The sequence below is a fragment of the Lutjanus erythropterus genome, chromosome 11, assembly GCF_056507025.1.
Source record: "Lutjanus erythropterus isolate fLutEry1 chromosome 11, fLutEry1.hap2, whole genome shotgun sequence".
NCBI lineage: Eukaryota > Metazoa > Chordata > Actinopteri > Lutjaniformes > Lutjanidae > Lutjanus > Lutjanus erythropterus.
Genome location: NC_139327.1, coordinates 22607318 through 22627445, shown reverse-complemented (window position 1 = coordinate 22627445; position 20128 = coordinate 22607318). Strand labels below are relative to the sequence as shown.

Genomic DNA, 20128 nt, shown 5'->3' with positions numbered 1-20128 from the left:
AAGCAAAGCCTGACTTTCCAAAATCAGACCATGCTCGGGGGACATTAAGCATAAATTAGTCATTTGAGCAAGTTTGACAAGGTTCAAAGTTCTAATCCGTCATCAGTGAGATGTAGTTGTAGCTGTCCAACGAGGGCAGTTCAAAACTAACTTCAGTTTAGTAAATCCAAGTTAAGTCATGTAAACTGAAATTAGGCTGTTGGGACCTAGTGAGTATAAAATAAGGGCTAAAACCATTCATTTTCCTCTGCTCTGTATTCCTTTAAAAATATTACATTGTTTGCTAGCTAATTATTATTTTTAAATGATATTGTTTACTAGCTAAAGAAAGGTTGCCTAAAAAGTTAACATAACGATACATTGATTGCTAGCTAATCAATCTTAAATAGCTAAACTTCATGTTTAAGTTTAAATTCTGGATCACAGTTTAAATTGGAGTCTAAAGTTTAGGCCAGTCTTCGTTTAGAGTAAAAATTAAACTGGATTTTGAAGGGAGGTTTAAATTGTTTTATATATATATATATATATATATATATATATATATATATATATATATATATATATATATATATATATATATATAATTTAAAATAGTTTAAAAGTTTGATGCAACATAAATTAAAGGTTGATGAATCCATGATGTAATCAGGTTTAAAAAATAATCTTTGTGGTGCAACCCAGTCTTGGTCTTAAATATCTTTGCCTTGTTCTCTTATTTCTTTAAATCAAGAGCTGGGTGGCTGTTTTCAGACCAGCAAAAATATTTGACACTTTACATGCTGACTAAGTACAATCCAAAAGATAACGTGGATTCATTAAAAAGTAGGAAATCAGCTCATTTGATCACGTCCTCTGATTTTACACTCTTTTAGGCATGAAATTAAAATTTCACACTTAAACAAAACAAGCGCCGCAGTTTAATCTTTATGAGCAGCGAGGTAGAAAGATGCTTCCTAATCACATTTTAGGTCGAGCTCTCCGTCCTGTGCCAAGTTGAGGATGAACCGCTGCACAGTTTTAGACCTGTGGCTCGCCAACACAGCGTCGCCTGGATGAAGTCCTGACTGAGGCTGATCCACCACTGTATCAGCAGCAGTTCCATTCCAGGCTTCAGCAGGTCCATCATGGCTCCCAGGAAACATCTTTTCAGGCAGAATGATGAAACTGCTGTCTGTTGCACTGCTGTGGCACAGATCAGTCACATTATGGGCTGGCTGACAGTCTCTGCATCAACTGTGGGAGTCTTCTACATGAGATGAAGCCAAATAAAAGATTTACAAGTGAACAAAATAATAAAACAGAATTATAAAGAAATAAAATAAAGAAATAAAGGAGAATAAAATATTACTAAAATTTAAAAAATATATAAAGAAACTCAGATATGTTTGCTTTATTAAATTTTTTTATGAAGAAATGTACTGACGTTTTATTCCTTTTTGGTTAATAAGTTCATTAAATTTCTATGCATTATAAACATTTTCTTATCTAGTATTTTTTCTTTTCATTTCTTCATAATGCTTCTGTAAAGTTTGACATGTGACACAAAGGCCTTTTTAAGCTGCATCCACATTTCAAAGTGACCTGTCCCAGATTTTCAGGCAGATTTCTATAATTAATTTAATTTTCACATTGATTTTAGGTTGTCTCTTTTACATCTGGTCAATAAAAACTAGCCTTTTGGCTAATTGGGGGTATATTTATAGTAATGTTTAATAATATGCAGTGTACCCGGAAAATTAATTAAATTTGATTAATGAAGGCCACACCCCTGTCACCTGTCCATCCTGACAACCAATCACTTACCGTTTTTCGAGTAGTCGGTCCACGTCTCTTCCTGTATAAAGGAGGTAAAAGGGAAGTGATGGTGTCTGAAAGACGGCGTGGGAAAAACGCCACGTGAGTCTCTGAAAAGACCAAATATCTCCGGAACCAGCCGATCAATAATCTCCCTTCATGACAGGTGAGTTGGTGAACGCCAGGTCTTCATTTCTCCTTTTTTCCCGTTTATTTTCTTCTTTCACAAACTTTAGGTGTTTGATTTTCTGTTTGAGCACAGACCAAACAACTGACACCTGTCCACAGATCTCTAATTAACTTTGTTGGTGAGTTGATTTACTATTTTTACTCTTTATTAAACTGAACCACTAAAACTTTCTCAAAGATCCTAATTTGATTTGTTTTGGTGAAGAGGGTTTACTCGGACCAAATTTTGAGATACTGAACTGAACAAACTGAGTTATTTTAGCTGTTTATTGCTGCAGATCTGAAATGTTGTGTTTTTATGTTGAACTCTGAAGAGTTTCAGGGAATATTTAATTTGGACTTGATTGAAAATGACTTTCTCTTTTCTCTTCTGTCTCTCTTGTTAAATGTGTTTTTTTTAAATTGTCCCGTCAATACACTGATTTATACTGAACTGACTTGTGCTGCATTGTCACCCTGATTATTTGTGTGCTGTTGTTCTGGTGGTTCATTTTTATGAAAAGTGGGTTTATGACAGAGTGTATTCATGCATCCATGTGGGAGAATGACAGGAAACTGTGAGATGAACTCTGGCTGCGCCATAAAAACAATGATGAAATATTTTGCTGATAATCAGTGCATCAGTGATTTTTGCGAAATGTTGAGCAAGGAGAAGTAATGAATGACAACTACTCAAACTACCGTGATCTAAACCTCTTTTCATAGATTATGCCTCATTCAACAGAGTTTTTCCCACAGTTTTAAATGAAGTTACCATCATCCATCTTTTTAGACATGATTTCTTATCACTCCAGTCTACTGACCTACATTTTCTATTCCTTCAGATGATCTGTGCTGCAGACTGTCGTCACTAACATGGAATCGAACAGCTCACTTCAGAATCTTTTGGGCCCCTTGACTCTTTCAGCAGCTGTCACAGGTAGGCTATTTTTAATACAATGAAACACACGGTTATGAGACATCTATGAAAATAATTATTATTGTTGTGGTTGGCATTAGTTTCAAACCCTTATGTGTATTCTGTGTATAGTAATCCTTATTTCTTAATTCAGGTTTATTTACATGTTTAGGTCTATTTTCATTTTTTAATGCATAGTTATTAAAAAACACTGGTTAAAGTTTATGGTTTCATCACCTTTTATTTGGGACAGTAAAGTAAAATATAATGTCTCCATTACTTGTCACAATTGTTAACCACTTTTGAGGGATTCTTGCAAAAATGTGTGTACAACATACACACGCAGTAGAGTGTGAAAGTTTTAGGCAGGTGTGGAGAAATGCTATAAAGTAAGAATTCTTTCAACAATATAAAATGTAATTTGTTTGTTTTTTTTATCAGTTCACAAAATGCAAAGTGAGCCAACAGAATAAAAATCTAAATCAATCATCACAGTTTTTGAAGGAATTTGGCAGGTAGGTTGTTCCAGACATCTTTGAGAACTAACCACAGATCTTCTGTGGATGTAGGCTGCCTCAGATCCTTCTGTCTCTTCATGTAATCCCAGACAGACTCCATGATGTTGACATCATGGCTCTTTAGGGGTCATACCATCACTTCCAGGACTCCTTGTTCTTCTTTATGCTGAAAGTTCCTAATGACATTGGCTGTATGTTTGGGGTCGTTGTCCTGCTGCAGAATAAATTTGGGACCAATCAGACGCCTCCCTGATGGTATTGCATGATAGAGAAGTATCTGCCTGTATTTCTCAGCATTGAGGACACCATTAATCCTGACCAAATCCCCAACTGCATTCACAGACATGCAGCCCCAACCTTGCAAGGAACCTCCACCATGTTTCACTGTTGCCTGCAGACACTTGTTATCTTACTGCTCTTCAGCCCTTCAGTGAACAAACTTAAATATTTGACTGTGGCCAAACACCTGCTGCCATTTTTCTGCAACCCAGTTCCTCTGTTTTCATGCACAGTTGAGTCACTTGGATTTTTAATTTTGATGTCATCGCCATCAAACATGAGATTGGTCGGCCGGTGCCTCATGCGTCCAGCTGGCGTCTGACGGGCGCCTGAATGCAGGGGGTTAGGGTTAAGTGAGTGGCTATGAAGGTAAGTTTGAAGGAAATTAATTTAAAGAATGACTGCTTATGTGTTCTTTTCTAGGTTTTCAGATGGGAACTTGCACTCAGCTGTTTCCAAAAAGCAGTGATGGGTTACAGCACTGATGCTGTCCCCTCTCTCAGCCAATATGGTGAAGCCTATGTCATGTCATGTCATGTAGGAAAACAGTTCTGGAGTGGCCTGCAAACATAGCATTTTGACACAAACTCATGTAGTTTGACCAAAATTTGATTCAGATTCAAATACGTAAAAAACATGACTGGGAAGTCGTGGAATAATATGAAAACCTTAAAATGGAGCAAAAAATGAATGGACCCACCTTTTGATTAAAACTATATACAGAATTTTAAAAGAGATCATGAGCTGTGTATGTTTGATCACAAGACAAATCAGTCAATGTGACAAGAAAAAAACAGGAAAGAGGATGCTGACAAATGAAGGACAGCATGATGTGTGTGTGAGGAAGACGTAGAGGAATCAGGGTCCACTTGCTCTAAAATGGGTTTTCTCATGGACTCCTCCGTCTTCTTTGTGCCCCCACTGCTTTATAAATGACATGTTGAACGCGCTCCTTGGCCTCCCATTAAAGGCAGGCAATCTAAAATGAGATCTGGTGGTCCTCAACAGACGCAGCGTAGATAAGACCAGCGCCACAGGTCAGTGAGCCAGATAAAGAAATGGGGAACCAGGGAATGGAAACAGCCCCCCTGTGACAGCCCATCCAGCTGATTTTCACTCCATTCTCACATGTCTGTCAATCAAACATGTGCAGCATGTGTGTAAATGCAGGTGCGTGTGTGTGCGTGCAAACTGTGTCCCAAATGAGTTTGAACCTCAATCGCCAAAAGCACACAGCCAGGTGGCTTGACACCACAGGGAAACTGATAAATGTACAAAAGCCACACGAGGCTCCACGTTAAGATTATTTAATAATTATATGAAAGACTTAATTCTGCCCCCTTCTGTCTTGAAATTAGAATGACAGCTGGAGGAAAAGCCCATAGAAGAGCACATACAATTATTGGACTGCTCTGATTCATGTTCTTGTACCTCTTCTTCTGCAGAAAGACAACTAATTCATCTTGATGGAGTATAGATATTTAGCATATTTAGACATGCTGCATTTTTCTCTCATTCAGCAGTGAGGGGGGGAAAAACTCCACAAATCTCTGCCAGGAGGAAGATTCTTCTTCTTAGCAGATCTGAGCAGCTGATATCCTTCAGGCCAAAGTGACATAGATGATGTGGATTTAAAACAGGACTTATAAATACAAATACAGCATTTGTTATTCTGAATAACAGACTGTTCCTATGAATAACAGACAGCTGCTATGATTATTAGACCTTTGCTGTTCTTCACTGTTCTGATCATATAATCTGGAGGAGCAATAAAAACATTTTTAAATGATTTAATTTCTTTCTGTCTGTCACCTTGTAATAAGTGCCTATGTACAGTGAGTAGGTCTGGGCAATAATGCCACACTGTACATACATTATCCCTTACTTATTACACACACTGTAGAAGAAAAGCCCCAAACACATGCTCTCCAGAGGCAAAATGGTCCATTTACTTCATATCCAAAAAGTGACTCATCAACCCACTATATACCTACTAGTTCATGAAAAATTTCTCTCCTGTTTGTCTATTTTAGTATCTGAAATTACGGGTAAGTTGAATGTCAGCAGACATGGAATAAAATGATGAATCCTTAATGCATCTGGAGAGCCTCTTCTAGCTTTTAAAAGACATTCTCTCTGTAATGGGACTGTTCACCTTGGATACAACACCTGATGCTGTGCTTGGTAAGCCGGGATTCAAAAGTGCAAACTTTCCCACATTTATAGCAGACAACTGCCAATCTATCACACTCCTGTAGCCTACTGCTCCAGTTGTGCACTATATTACTGAATATACGAACATATTTTGCAATAAGCAGCACTGACATGTGCAACAATAATTTTAGCTAACATTAACCAGAAGGTAGCCTATGCATTCTTCATATGTGTTCTTCATATTCACAGCTGATATTACATTCAAATAAAATGCAAATTTATTTGATGTGCTGTAGGTTACATCCAATGACAAGAATGTGCTGTGATTTTACAGCATCTGTATGTTTTTCAAATGCAAAACAGAAACTGTACAAGTTCTAAAAGCATTCAAAAGTCGACTCACTAAACAGTTTTCCTCCTTTGAGTTAAGTGGTCTCCTAAATCTGTTGAGGCAGGCCTAGAGCTAATCTTTTATAATCCCCTCATTCTTTGTATCTCTTCTCTCTCTGCACCAACTTTCTGTACTAATGTGTTTAAAGGGTTTGTGGGAGTATTAATAAAGTGCTTGGAGAGTGTATTTTAAGGACACATCAGCCACAGGCTGAGTTTAGCTTGTTTGTGCTGTATCCATGAAGCTTGGTCAAAACAGAAAGAGCAAAGTCTTAGCCAGTCTGTATTTCCAACAGCAGCTCATTTTGACTCAGTGTGTTGCTGTGTGTTTGCACCCAGACTGCAGGGATTACTTTCTATCTCTGTCTTGCTGTCCTGTTTTTGCTGAAATATCTCAAAAACTACTGGAGAGATTGGACATTCATGGTCCCAAGACAATGATTCTTACTGACTTTGCTGACAAAAGTTGCTTATTTTGCTCAATTCCTGGATATCTATGGGATAATGATTATGTTATGTCATCACTTGAACCCTCCCCTCCCTCACCCTTTCAGACATCCAACTATGCATCAACTCCACCCACCTACTCTACTGATTTTGTAAGGCCCCTCACCACAAGTACATACACAACCTATGCATAAAATCCACTTGAAATGGTGAAATACTCAACACAAGATAGTGAGAAGGATGTACTTAAGAGGAATCATATAAAACTGCAATGTGTGGCTGCATTTCAGAGCATCTAAGTCTTAAATTGTTTTCCACACAGTGCTTGCATTTTGCAAATCACTTGTTTTTGCATACCCCCTGCATCATTTCACATAGCCTGCCCCTTGGGGTAACATGTACCCTGGTTTGGGAATAGGAGGCTTAGGCACTCTACAATTGGGCCAAAGTAGCCTGATAATGCTGTTTTACATAACTTCAGACTGCACCAAATACATAAAAAGGTCTGTACAGAGGCATCATTAGTTTCTGACTCTGCAGAAGTCAAGAAAACTTAAATTCCCCCAAACTACTGTCTCTTTTATCAAGTCACACATGTAGTCTATGCTATGATCTCCTTTTGATAACTAATGTAATACATATAAAGCCTGCCTCCCACTTGGGTTGCCATTTTTGTTTCCTAGTGAAAAAGGAATTACTGTATTAATTTAGTACTATAAATTAATAACTCTAGAATAATTACATACTGTAAAATTAAAGACATTTAAGTCATACAGCTGTGTATACTCTGATTATAGCCTCTTTTTTTTGGTAAAAATAGTATTTTTTTTCAAAGTTTTCTACTGGTGGCAGAGATGTTTCCTCCTCCTTTCATTCATTTAATCACCTTCTTGAAAAGCATTGCAGTATTTGTGCATATCCACAGACATGTTGATATAAAAAATCACAAATGTGAGATTTTCTTTTTCTTCCTGCAAACTGCTATTTGGTTTGTTTACAGCACAGAGCAGAAGAGATTGCTCACAAACTGCTTTAAAAGCCCCAGCTGAGACACATATTATGGATTTGTTGTTTTATGAATGCACCTAAAACCAGAGAAATACCAGGATATCCCACATCTTAATCAGAATATGCTCCATTCAGAATCACCAAACCCAATTCAATTGGTGGGCCATTTCTTTTTTTATGTTTGAAAAGTGGTCACCATTCAGTTTGGGAGGTGCTGCAGCAATGTTTTCCTGTCCTCAGGCCTCACAGTTGCAAGCACACACAGATATATTGTCACACACACCGCTAAATGGAGCCAGCTAGCCCACCAACACACACACATACAGGCAAGCACACACACACACACTATTCTGATGACTGTTATCCAGCAATGTTACTCCAACAAAAACCTCATACCATTATAAGAGCTGTGCTAAACTGACATACACTATGAGTTATATTACCTAGCAAGAGTCAAAGGCAAAGAAAGTGAGGAATTTTGTCGGTCTTGTTATAAAATTACACAGAGAAAAGCAGGTGTCCAACAACACAAAGCTGTATATTCCCATCATTTGTGACAATTACCTGGACTGGAGGAAAGTCAGATCCTTTTCTGCCTTCTTGATGACAAAATAAAAAACTGTTTGAGTTTTAAATAATGCAAAATGTGCTAAAAGCAAAACATAACAAAACATAACACAATACAGAACCAGTGCCATGACGAGAGATATTACCTCTCCCATTTAAAACATAGAAACACATATATGCACATCGTCTGAGAAAACAACCTGAACATCAGGGTTATCTTGTTAAATTGCAAGATGACAAACAATAAACGAGTATTTAGGAAGCACGGAGGCTGTAATGAAAGACATTATTCAGCTGCATTATGGGAATTGTAGAATTGATCATTTTTGTAGCTTCATATGAGACTATAAAAGTCAGGACATCTTGGTTTCTGCTGCTTTGATTTTCACTTTTATTTTTTTTTAAAGACTGCCTCTGGTGAGTCCTCAGCTTTATGGAAGTGTGACAGTAACTGTCTAGAGTAGCCCTTTAAAGTCTTGTCTTTTTTACTGTTTACTGGCCATATCCTGGTTCTGTTCAATATTTTCCCCATTTAGTACTTTGGTGGGAGGCTTAGCTCTCTCAGCAGGTATCTGGAGTTAGTGCTAGGAGGTAGGATGGTGGATGGATAGCTTTGTTTCTGTAGGTTAGGCAGGCCTGGCTGTCTTGTGTCTGGTGCTCATTGTTTTGTATTTGAAGACTAATAAGATGCAGACAGGTTTAAGTTGGGTAGAGCTGCTACCATAAGCCGATTAATCTATTAGTCGGTAAGTCGATCTAAAGAAAATTAATTGCAAACTGCAGTACTTTGCTAATTTCTTAATCATTTCAGACATTTTTCAAGCAAAAATGTCAAATATTTTCTGGTTCCAACTTTTTATTTAGAAGGATTTGCTGCTTTTCTTTGTTTTTTCTTTGTTTTGACTGTTGGTTGAACAAAAGACGGTTAATTTTTTTTCTTTTTTTTTTTTTTTTAAAGACTGAATGATCAATTGCTGATGGTGAAAATAATCAGCTGATAATCGATAATGAAAATAATAGGTAGCTGCAGCCTTACAGTTATCAACCACAAATTCAAATGTAACTTTAGAGCACCTTTCCAGCAGTATTGTACAATATACACTTCTCATTTTATTGATTATCTTCAACATTTCTTGTTTTTCAGAAGTTCTTCCCCATCTTTTACTTCTTGACAAGTCCAATCCGAGTGCATGTTTACCCCAAGTGGTACAACCTTCACACAGGTGAGTCCATTTGTCACACAGTGAACTCTAATGTGACTGCTGATAAGATAAAAGCACTAAAGTTACTGCCCTGAGCAGTCCTCCTTCAGAACCAGATATCTCACTGATGCACTGATATTAAATGTCTGTGTGTGTGTGTGTGTGCATGTGTGTGTGTGTGCGTGTGTGTGTACAGCAGATGTTAGTGGACATGGAACAGCTCATTTGAACAGAGAAAAGGACAGAGCAGAGTAAAGGGAAAGGGTGTCATACTGAAGGTTGTTAACCTTCAGAGCAGCTGCGCTCTTTGTTCTGTGTAAAGCTGTGATGGCTGAAACTTAATTTGGCACTGAGACTCACTCCGTCTTTCCTTTTACGCCTGCCTTTATCAGTGACACTTTCGTACAGTCTCTGCGTAGGATTTATCTCTGCAAAGTGGACAAAACATGTGCGAGCCGATAGATCCCTGCAAAATCAGAAGTCGGTGTGAAAATCCTCTCTGAAGTTAGCTTGCAGGTTGAACAGGATTTTTTTTGTGTGTCATCTGAGGTCTTTGATGCCCTTTTACTGTATATCTTTCTTAATACCTTACTGTACATGCAGAAAAAAGCTGTAACCGTCTTCCTAATCCTGATTCTGTTTACCACTCTCAGCCTTGAGCCAGCAAAAACTCGCGGTGTCATGATAAGAGCAAATAAATTGCTGTAGCACAACAATAAAATGCTTCATGGGCCAATTTTTATTCCATTCCTATAGCAGCCCATTTCTGCCAAAAAGAAAATGTTGTAAGCCATTACAATGAGAAACTTTCTTGAAATAATGAGTTAATATAGCAAATAATGAGTTTGTATCTCAATATAATGTCTTAGTATCTGAAAATAATGAGTTAGAATCTAAAAATAATGAGAAACATTCTTTAAATAATTAATTACTATCTAAAAAAATAATGAAAAATAACTAGAAACTTTCTTGAAATAATGACTTATCTCAAAAATAACAATTAGTATATCAAAACAGTGAGTTATTATTAGTATTATTTTTTGGGGGGAAATTCAGTTTATTCATTTTCCACATTAATTTTATCACAAACATAGTAGAACATAACAAAACAAAGCATAACACAATACAGAACCAGTGCCATGACAAGAGATATTGCCTCTCCCATTTAAAACATAAAAACACACATATGCACATCTTCTCCCTCCCGCGTAGTGACCGATCTTCCACTCTCCTCCCTCACACACAAGGCAGGGGGATTAAAGATGCAGTTAAATGGAGGTGAATAATTAAATAGTACATTGACCCTTTTCCATATAGGTCATCCATGGGTCCCAAGTCTTATGATACAGCTGTGGGTTACCTCTAACAGCATAGGTTAGTTTCTCTAAGGGAGTGCATGAGTTAACCTCATTAATCCTTCATGGTTCCATTTAGTTGTGATGCATATTTTGGCAGCTGTAATGGCAGCATTATGATCACATGTGATGACGAAATATCCCGTAACAATACATTTTTCCAAGAATATTCTTAATTTCAACCCACCATTGTCTAAGTTTAGAGCAAGACCACACCATATGTATGAGTGCACCGGTCTCTGGTTTACAGCAGGAAGGAACTGGTTTTAATACGGCTCAGTCTCTCAGGTGTGAAGTACGCCCTGTATATGAATTTGTAATTGCAGAGCCTGTACCTGGTATCGATACAGGTTTTCTGTGATTGCTCATTAATCTCACTCCAGCGTGCATCTGTGATCTGAATCCCCAGGTCCTTTTTCCATCTGTCTTTTAGTGCTACTGTATTAGCCTTTGATTGTTTTAATAGTAAGGTGATGGCGTTATTATCTTAATATAATGACTTAGTATCACAAAATAATGAGTTAGTATCTCAAAATGAGAACATGTCTCATACCATCTCATTAATTTGAGATACTAAGTCATAATTTTGAGGACTTGCAGGGAGTTTTTTTTTCTCACCACATTGGCAGAAATAGGCTTTTATGCATCTCTAATTCTCATTTAGCATTTACTGCAGCTCAATATCAGCCTATGTCACCTTATAACCTTTCACACTTGACTCATGTGCTGATTCCTGGAATGCTGCTGCCACTCTTCACCACCAGAGAGCAGTAGCCTATTAAAAAATAATAACACCATGTCTTTTCACTAACCATTTAGCTGGAAATCATAGCTGCATACAAATGATTGATCTGATTCAAATTTAGAGAAATTCAGGTGTTTCTTTTCATTTTCTCACACTACTAAAATCCTTTTGTTATAGACTGAAAGACAGCAAAAAATTTTGCAAGATACTCTGATGTGGCTTATACAGCCTTAGATACATCTGCTGTGTCAGTAACTGTGTAGTAAATTTCTCCTTTTTTTCTCTGGAATATTTGGTCTCAGGAATATAAACAGCTTAATTATTTCTTCTCTGTGGGTTTTCTATTCTTATCTGTATTACGCTCCACAAGGTTTGTGTAAGAATAGAAAACAATTAAAGTGTGAGCCTTGAAAAAATACTCAGGAACAAAGAATTTTTCATTGGTTTAAAAAGTTCTCTTCTCTTCTCTTCTCTTCTCTTCTCTTCTCTTCTCTTCTCTTCTCTTCTCTTCTCTTCTCTTCTCTTCTCTTCTCTTCTCTTCTCTTCTCTTCTCTTCTCTTCTCTTCTCTTCTCTTCTCTTCTCTCAGTAACAAGAAAAATGCTCTAAAAGTGCTGTAGCAAATGTTCACCTCCAACAAACCGCAAGAGCTGACAACAACCGTTGCAAATTGTCACTGCCTGCAGGGCTGAGAGCTTTGTCTGATGTGTGATGGAGTGTGGCAGGCTTGTCCCTTATTAGACTCATCACCTCTGTGAAATCACATGAAATAGAGAGAATACGCTCTGTAAGGGGCATGTCACAGAGCCAACCAGCCGGAAGAGGTTTCACACACAAGCTGTAAACAAGTTATTAATTCCTAACAGTTCAGAGGCTCCTCTGAATTTAAGGTAAAAGTCCCACCGGTGAATTTTAAGATAGGTGGGAAACGGGATTTCCCAAAAGTACTGAAAGCCAGAAAGGAGCAAAACAGCCCATTGAAGTTTGTCTTTTGTCACAGTTTTTAGGGTAATTCATCTAAAAACAGATTCACAGATACAACAGATTTTTACCCAATCCCTGTCTAATTCATAATAATAATCTTGCCCCTCCAACTGAGAGGGGCAAGATTATTATTAAGACTGTTATTTGTGAATGAATTGCATCAATCAGTTTTGATGAGTTTGACATGTACCATTCTGTGATAATCCAGAGTAACTCATAATTGATCATCCCTAAGTCCCGCCCCTATTTAATCTTGATTGACTTTCTCCTTTCCTGTTTCCTGTACTTATTAGTTGAAAAGAAAACCAAATGCTGAAGATAATTAAAAGATGTTTTGGGGACCTTTTAAAAGCGCCGTCTATATCTATATATCTATATCTGTGTATATTCAGGACAGGAAAATGGGAGAGAGAGTCTGGGGAATGACGCACAGCAAAGGGATACAGGCTGGAACTGAATCCACAGCAGTTGCAGCGGACTGATAGCCTCAGTACATGAGGCACATCCTCTGCCAACTGAACCACTAGGGCACACCCCAGCAACATCTTTTAACAATCTTCAAATTTTCATTTTCTTTGCAACATAAACAAGCCTTGCACATATCATATCTATGTACAGGAAACAAGAGAGGAGAAAGTTGACAGAGATTCTGGGTACCAACCTTATCTGTTATTGGAGTGAAATGGTGCAGGGCCATTTTCAAACTTCATATAGATTATCTCCATTGAACATAAAATTTAATACATTTCAAAGGACAAGTTTTTGTGATGATTCAAAACAATCTTTTCTAGTGTAAGTGTAACAGGGTAGAGACTGAATTCAGTTCTAACCATCATCACAATTCAGTGTTTTATAAAGTGAAAATAAGTAACCATAATTTAAAGTGTAGTAGAAAGACACATCAAGTTTTTGTCATATCCATTTCAGGAGAAGCTTAATGCTCAAATAAACAACAACTCATATTTTTGACTTCTAAAGTGGTCTGGAAATAGAAATTTTAATCTTAATGAACTTGAACAAATAAAAAGTGTATATTTGCATTAGGTTAATGAGCAAAGATTAGTTGATTCCAGTGTAGTCAAAATTATCCATGATTTTTGTAGTAATTTATGGAAATGGGGTTTATTGACCATACATTCCAGAAATAAGAATAAAACTTGTGGTAATGAGTGGGAATGAAGGTGTGACTAATAGTTTATACTGTATGCTTCATAAATAGTCAAACCAGGATCAGTTTTGACTTTTGACAAAAGCCACATAGTCAATGGAAAGCCAAAAGGGCGGTTGAGGTAAAAGTCAGACTAGATCATTTTAAAATAGGTGTGCAAGAGGATTTCCCATAATTACAGTGGTTTTCAAAAACCAGAAAGAGGCAAAGCCATCTGTCGAAAGTCTTTTCTCACAATTTCCAGGGCAATTAATCAAGAAACATTCACAGAAACAACAGATATTTACCCAATTCCCCCTCTAATTCATACTAATAACCCTGTTCCTCTAACTGAAAGGCAAAAGCCTGCAGGAGCATTGTCGTCTGTGATGTAAATGAGTGTGTGAGACACAGGAACAAACTGGCAGTTTCACCAGACAGTAAACGTTTACCAGAATGGCACTTTGTGTAAGCTCACACGGTCATTGTATTGATGATTACAGAGCAGTGGCGGCGCTGGGATGCCTGTTTGGAGAAAAGAGTTCCTGGTTTGTCCTCGGAATGCCTACTTTTTCACGACTGTAATATGGGAACAAAGACGGACCAGATGTGAATCTGTACGGTTTGTATGTCCTCGTGTGAATGTGTGCGCAGTAGGGGGGTGTGGAGGGGGCTTTCCCATTTACACTGTTAGCTGACCCAGACAAACGGTAATTGTAGGTTGGTCCTGCAGTGAAGTAAAATCAGTGGTTTTGCATGTCGCGCTGTTGCTTTTATGTGAGGGTCTCCTCAAGAAGCAACAGGTTTTGCGTGGTTATGGAGATAGTGAGGACAGAGCAGAGAGTGACAGGACGAAGGCTCCTTTCATTTATGTTGAGTGATGAAAGCTTGAGAGCAACAGCTGTGTGATGGATATGCAGGAGGAAGTGGTGGTATTTAGATTCTTTAAAAGTCCTGCGTTCAAAATTTTTACCTCAGTGAAAGTACAAATTTATCAGTAAAATGTACTCTCCTATTAAAAAGTAAAGTTATACTAACTATGCAGAGTAGCCCATTTCAGGGAGTCATATTACTTCACTGGATTATTATTCATGATGCATTAATATGTAAACTGGATTTTAATGTTGTAGCTGATCAAATAGAAACTAATTATACTTCTTTATATACCGTTGAGTGGTTTAAAGGGATAGTTCAGATGTTTTGAGGTGGGGTTGTATGAGGTACTTATCCATGCGTAGTGCATGGTGGTCAGCACACCCCCAGTTTTGAAAAGCAGCAGTCTTTTCTGATGGGAAACTTAAGTTATATAGCTTTCTATATTGCTCTCTATAAAGCAAGCAGACTCTTTTGGGATAATCAGTCATTTTAACTTGCAGAGCACAGAAGTTGCCAGTCTGCCACTGCCTCGATTAGTTAGTTTGGTAATGAATTCAAACTAGCCCTTCAGGAAAAAAAGAGCAGTCACAAAAAACAACCTAACCAGTCGAGGCGATTCTCGAGGAGAATTAGACCAGCTACCCTGATGTTCTATGACAGTGTTTCCCAGTCCTGGTCCTGAGAGCCCACCGCACTGCCTGATGTTTCCCTGCTCCAACACACCTGATTCAAAATGAACAGGTCATTAAAAGGTTTCTGCAGAGGCTTGGTGGTGAGCTGATCATCTGGATCACATGTGTTGGAGCAGGGAGACATCTAAAACATGCCGGGTAGTGGGCCCTGAGGACCAGGATTAGGAGACGCTGTTCTATGAAGTAAAATCAACATTTTGCCCGTAGAGTCTGGTTGCTTTAGAGAAGGCAATATATGGCTTGTTTGACAGTGGTTTTGCGTCAGAAAAGGCTGCGTGACGTCAAAGTAAAGCTGTGAAAATATTCTAAATTCAGCATATGCTAACTGATATTGACTTTTTTATGAAGCTAAAAACCCTTTTTGTACTGTCCCTGTCTGCAGCAGTATATTGCTTAGCTTCCTGCTATGATACTCCTGCTGTTTCTTCAAACTGGGTCCGTGCCAGACACCATCTACTGCAGTTAATATCCTGACTATAACTGCAGAATAGATTCACTTAATATAAAAAAAATCTGAACTATACTTTTAAAACTATATCAATGCATCTTATTTTAGATTCATCAAATGCCTTGTATGTAAAATATTAATGTGCAAAATGAAATATAGTGGAGTAAAAATGTCTTATTTCTATCTGAGAAGTTATTAAGTAGCATAAAGTCACAATACTCAGGTAGCCCAAAAATGAACTTGATTTATAACCACATCTGTGTATGCATAGGAAATTCATTTCTGTGCCTTTAATGTATTCGCTGTATGAATAAATTCAAAAATGTACATTATTCATTAGGGTTATGGGTCATTAATTTAAAAAAATGTGACCAGCAGTGATGTTCTCTCAGAGCAATACAGCCAACCCAATCTAGATGCAAAACATGAAGCTTCTGCTTGGACGATGAACTGTGCACAGACTCGAACCCTGCAGGACGTCTGCAAAAGCACAAGAGACGAATCCGAAGCGGAAAATGTCCCCGGTATACTTCCACTGTCACACTCCGTTTTATCAGAGCATCACAGATTTACCTCCTACCTCTTGATTCTGGTGGGACAAAGTTGTGTGGGTGGTGAGTGTCTACAAACAAATTTTCTCAGAGCAGTGCAATCACATTTTCAGGGGGCTTGCACTGAGTCCTTATTGTTTTGTGAACAGTTATTTTGGGATTTTTTGATGGCTTTTTAAGAGGTTCTCCTCCTGGTAACCACTCAAAACCATTTGACCAAACGTTTCACAACCTGCTTCAGATATTTACAGGATAAGCAATAATAATCTTAAACCATTTTCAGAGACACTTGACACTTTGAAATGGAGTCATAAGACTGTCATTACATTGTCGTAACTTGACATTACGCAAGACAAAAATGTTTTATGACGAACTGACATTAACAGAGGCAACATAATCTGTCAGTGTCTTCATCACGACAACTTCACGTTCTCAAATGCTCTTTAAAAAATAACTAATTATTCATGATCCTTTCGTGAGAGCCTTCGACAGAGTAATACAATTTAATGACCTCTTTATGACAAGTCCAAAATGTACCACTTTAATTGAGGCTGAGGAAAATATTCATCACACACTTATAATGGTCTTATGACGTCAAGTGTTAAAACCAGCCACATATGCACACCCTTTCAAATAAAGTGTCACAGAAAATGGTTTAAGATCATTGTTGTGTGTGTGTGTGTGTGTGTGTGTGTGTATGAAGCAGGTTGTGTAATGCTTGGTCAAACGGTTTTGCGTAGTTACCAGGGTAATGAGAGTTCTGTGCGAACACCTTCAAATAAAGTGTTACCACATTTTCATATTGATTGTAAGACTGACACAAATATGTAAAACTAATTTTCACTCGTCTGCTCTGGTGTGCTCCTGCTGCTGAATAACAATGCGTACAACACTGGAGAGTATTATTTGGCTTTTAATAGTGAACGTGGGTCCAGCTCATCACAATGTGTCTATTCAAATAAATTAGCTTTTATGATAACCAGGGAAGGGTTTTGTGTGGCGTACACGCCAAGATGTTATGCAAATGCAACAATCTGATGGGTGCCTAACTCTCTTTCTGTCTCATTACCTGACAGTTTTTTGAATCTTTCACCATCCCATATAGGCTCAAACCCCAGAATCTCCATGTGTGGCCTTATCACGGTGGAGCAGCTGCTGTGCCTTATCCCACACTGTATGAATATGTCATGAATCCGAGGATGGACTTTCCAAATGATTCGCTGTGCTTGGTAGGTAATAGAGATGGTCTGCTGGGATGAGCCAGAGCTTCGGTGCTAATTAGTCAGATGGGAACAGAACAAATGTTTGCGAATTTGACAATCCAGGGAGTCAAAATAATAGGAATACTTTGTAAACAGGTGCTCATCGTGCCACTATCATTTATATGTTTTCCTGGGGAAACCAATTTTGTGGGAAACAAACATTGCAGCTTAAAGTTCCAGGTGAAAATGTTCACTAGCCTCTAATTTTGTGGACTTAATAATGATCTTTACTTCCCTCCTTTGTTACTCATCATTCCCTCCGTCTCCCATCAGACTTTAGCATTCAGTATAATCTGTCTAGAAGTGCTGACGTTTCACAGCGCAGATCTAACATGCGTGTATCTTAAATGCTTTTTTTCATGTAAAGTCACAAGAAGAATGTTGCAGCACATATAAAAAGGGTATGACAGCTGGAAAAGCTGGGGGTGCCATGTACTTTGAAATAACAAGGCACTAGAAGCCCTCTAATCACCTGGCATTTTAAACGTGGGTGGTGGTGAGTAGTAGTCACTAGCAGTACTTCTAAGGTTCAGGCTTATGTGTGAGGATTTTAAAGACTCAAAACTGTCAGGTCTGTAAGAACAGCATGGAACTTGTCAAATATTTATGTTTGAAAGTTGTAACCATTTTCATGGGGATATAATGATCCTTTAATTCTGTCTGCCTCATAATGGCATTGGTACACAGTAAAAAAAAAAAAAAAATCATACAGGAAATTAGTACAATCAGCTAATCTTTTGTTTTATTTATTGAAGTTAATTAAACAAAATTTCTAGTATTTATTTTCAGAACTCTTCATAACTTATAAACAAGAGTTCTTCTAATTCTTGAACTCTTTTGACTTGAAATAATGAGTTGAATGTTCAGAGTTCAATCAACTCATTAAATTACAATTCTGAAGACACATTAGACAAAATACCTGTGACAGGAGCAGCTGCAGTTTCTTTGTGTGAAATGAAGAAGTGACTCTTCAAAGTGAGAAAATGTAAAAGAATGTCACATTTGTTTATAATGTGACTGAGCAGTTGTTGGTTCTACTTAATATCGTAAGCTTATTGAACATGTTTTGTCAAGTATAATTAGCAATTTGACAAGTTTATTTGACTGTAAAAGTTTATTTGTTTTGCATTGTTACAAAATTACATCAACTTGTCACTTCAGACTCAGTCAATTTGTTGGTTCAAGTTGATATCTTTTGAACGTATTTTCTCAAGTACAGCTGAATTACTATCAAGTCTTTTTGAGTGGAAAAGTTAAGTTATTTTAAATGGTTTGGCTCTAAAATAAATAGTTTATTTATTTATTTATTTATGTATGTATTTACAGTGTATCTATTCTTGAAGATTCCACTGATGCTTGGTCCATCTTTAATGAACCTCTTAGTTCCTGAAGAGAACACCATGTTTCTCAGTAACTGTACAAAGTCTTTGCATAAAGTTCTGCCAAGGTTATATTTGATTTATGGCAGCCATGTTTTTTATCTGACCTCAACGGCTGGAAAAGCCACTGTGAATCTTTCTCCACAAAAATTCTAAATACAAAACAAAAAAATCAGCAAAATTGTTTCAATGGCAGAGAAGTGATCACATCAAAAAAAAAAGCCTGTTTGCAGAGTAGGGAGGGTGAAAGTGGGTTTATTCTCTCATGACTTAGCCTTGACAGATGTTCCAACTTGCTGCACAAATTTCCCCTCCAGGACCACCAAGGTCTAGCAGGATAGATTTTTAGTCTTAAGAAACAATTTGCACCATTTTTTGGTCCCTGCCAAGTACAATGTGTTTTTCACATCCCAATGCTGCTGCTTATAGCAATATTTTGGATTGGATTTTGTTTTTGTATCATAGTTTACTGATCTAGACTGACAAGGACAGGTTCATCCTTTCTATAGCCTACTGGACAATGAGAGGTTTATGCAGCATCCTTTTCTTGCTTGTGGGAAGGTCAATGTGTTTTAGTGGTCCTCATTCAACTGCTTATCCTCCACAAAATAAACAGCAAAATGAATAAATGGATGAATGCATGCATGAATAGGAGCTCAGTGAGCCAGTCTTTCATTTCTATCAACTTATTCAAACTTAAGCTTTCTGCAGGAGGTATAGAGTTCAAGCAAATGAGGAAGAACTTTACAGAGGATTAATAAGAAATCAATGAACACATAGTGTCACTTTATATATCTCACTATCATCACATTTTAACCATATATTGAATATAAATGAGTACTATTTTATCCTTTCTTTTGTTCTTAAGATCTTGTCTTGCCATTGTCAAAATAATCAACACTAAATTTTACAGTTGTCTGTAAATTTAGGTTTTAAACTCTATGGATTTCTGTTACACTAAATATCGTCAAGAAGTCAAGGATCACCAGGATGTTCAAAATCATCTGTAGTCAGTGAATATGTATAAATTAGTCTGGGGGATTTACTGGAGTAGAGGGGTAGAGATAGAAAATATTCAAAGAGAATGAGAGGGAGAGAGACATTTGATGAGCAACAATGATCCATGATCACGCTAGAAGCAGTCACTGTGCGGTCAAGCAGCATGTGATGCCTGAACAGGTTACCCATGAGCTTTTTCTCTGAAGGTGTAAAAATGAATCATCTTAATAATTAAATGTAGTTGGG

At 37.5% G+C, this 20128-nt stretch overlaps 1 long non-coding RNA gene across 1 annotated transcript; it reads left to right on the top strand.

The window, feature by feature from the left end:
* The first annotated feature begins 1879 nt into the window (after window positions 1-1879).
* On the top strand, window positions 1880-15006 carry LOC146319069 (uncharacterized). The gene is made up of 3 exons (XR_014771594.1): window positions 1880-1960; window positions 9389-9467; window positions 14179-15006. It is a non-coding gene; the product is annotated as an uncharacterized LOC146319069 (long non-coding RNA).
* Window positions 15007-20128: the final 5122 nt, after the last annotated feature.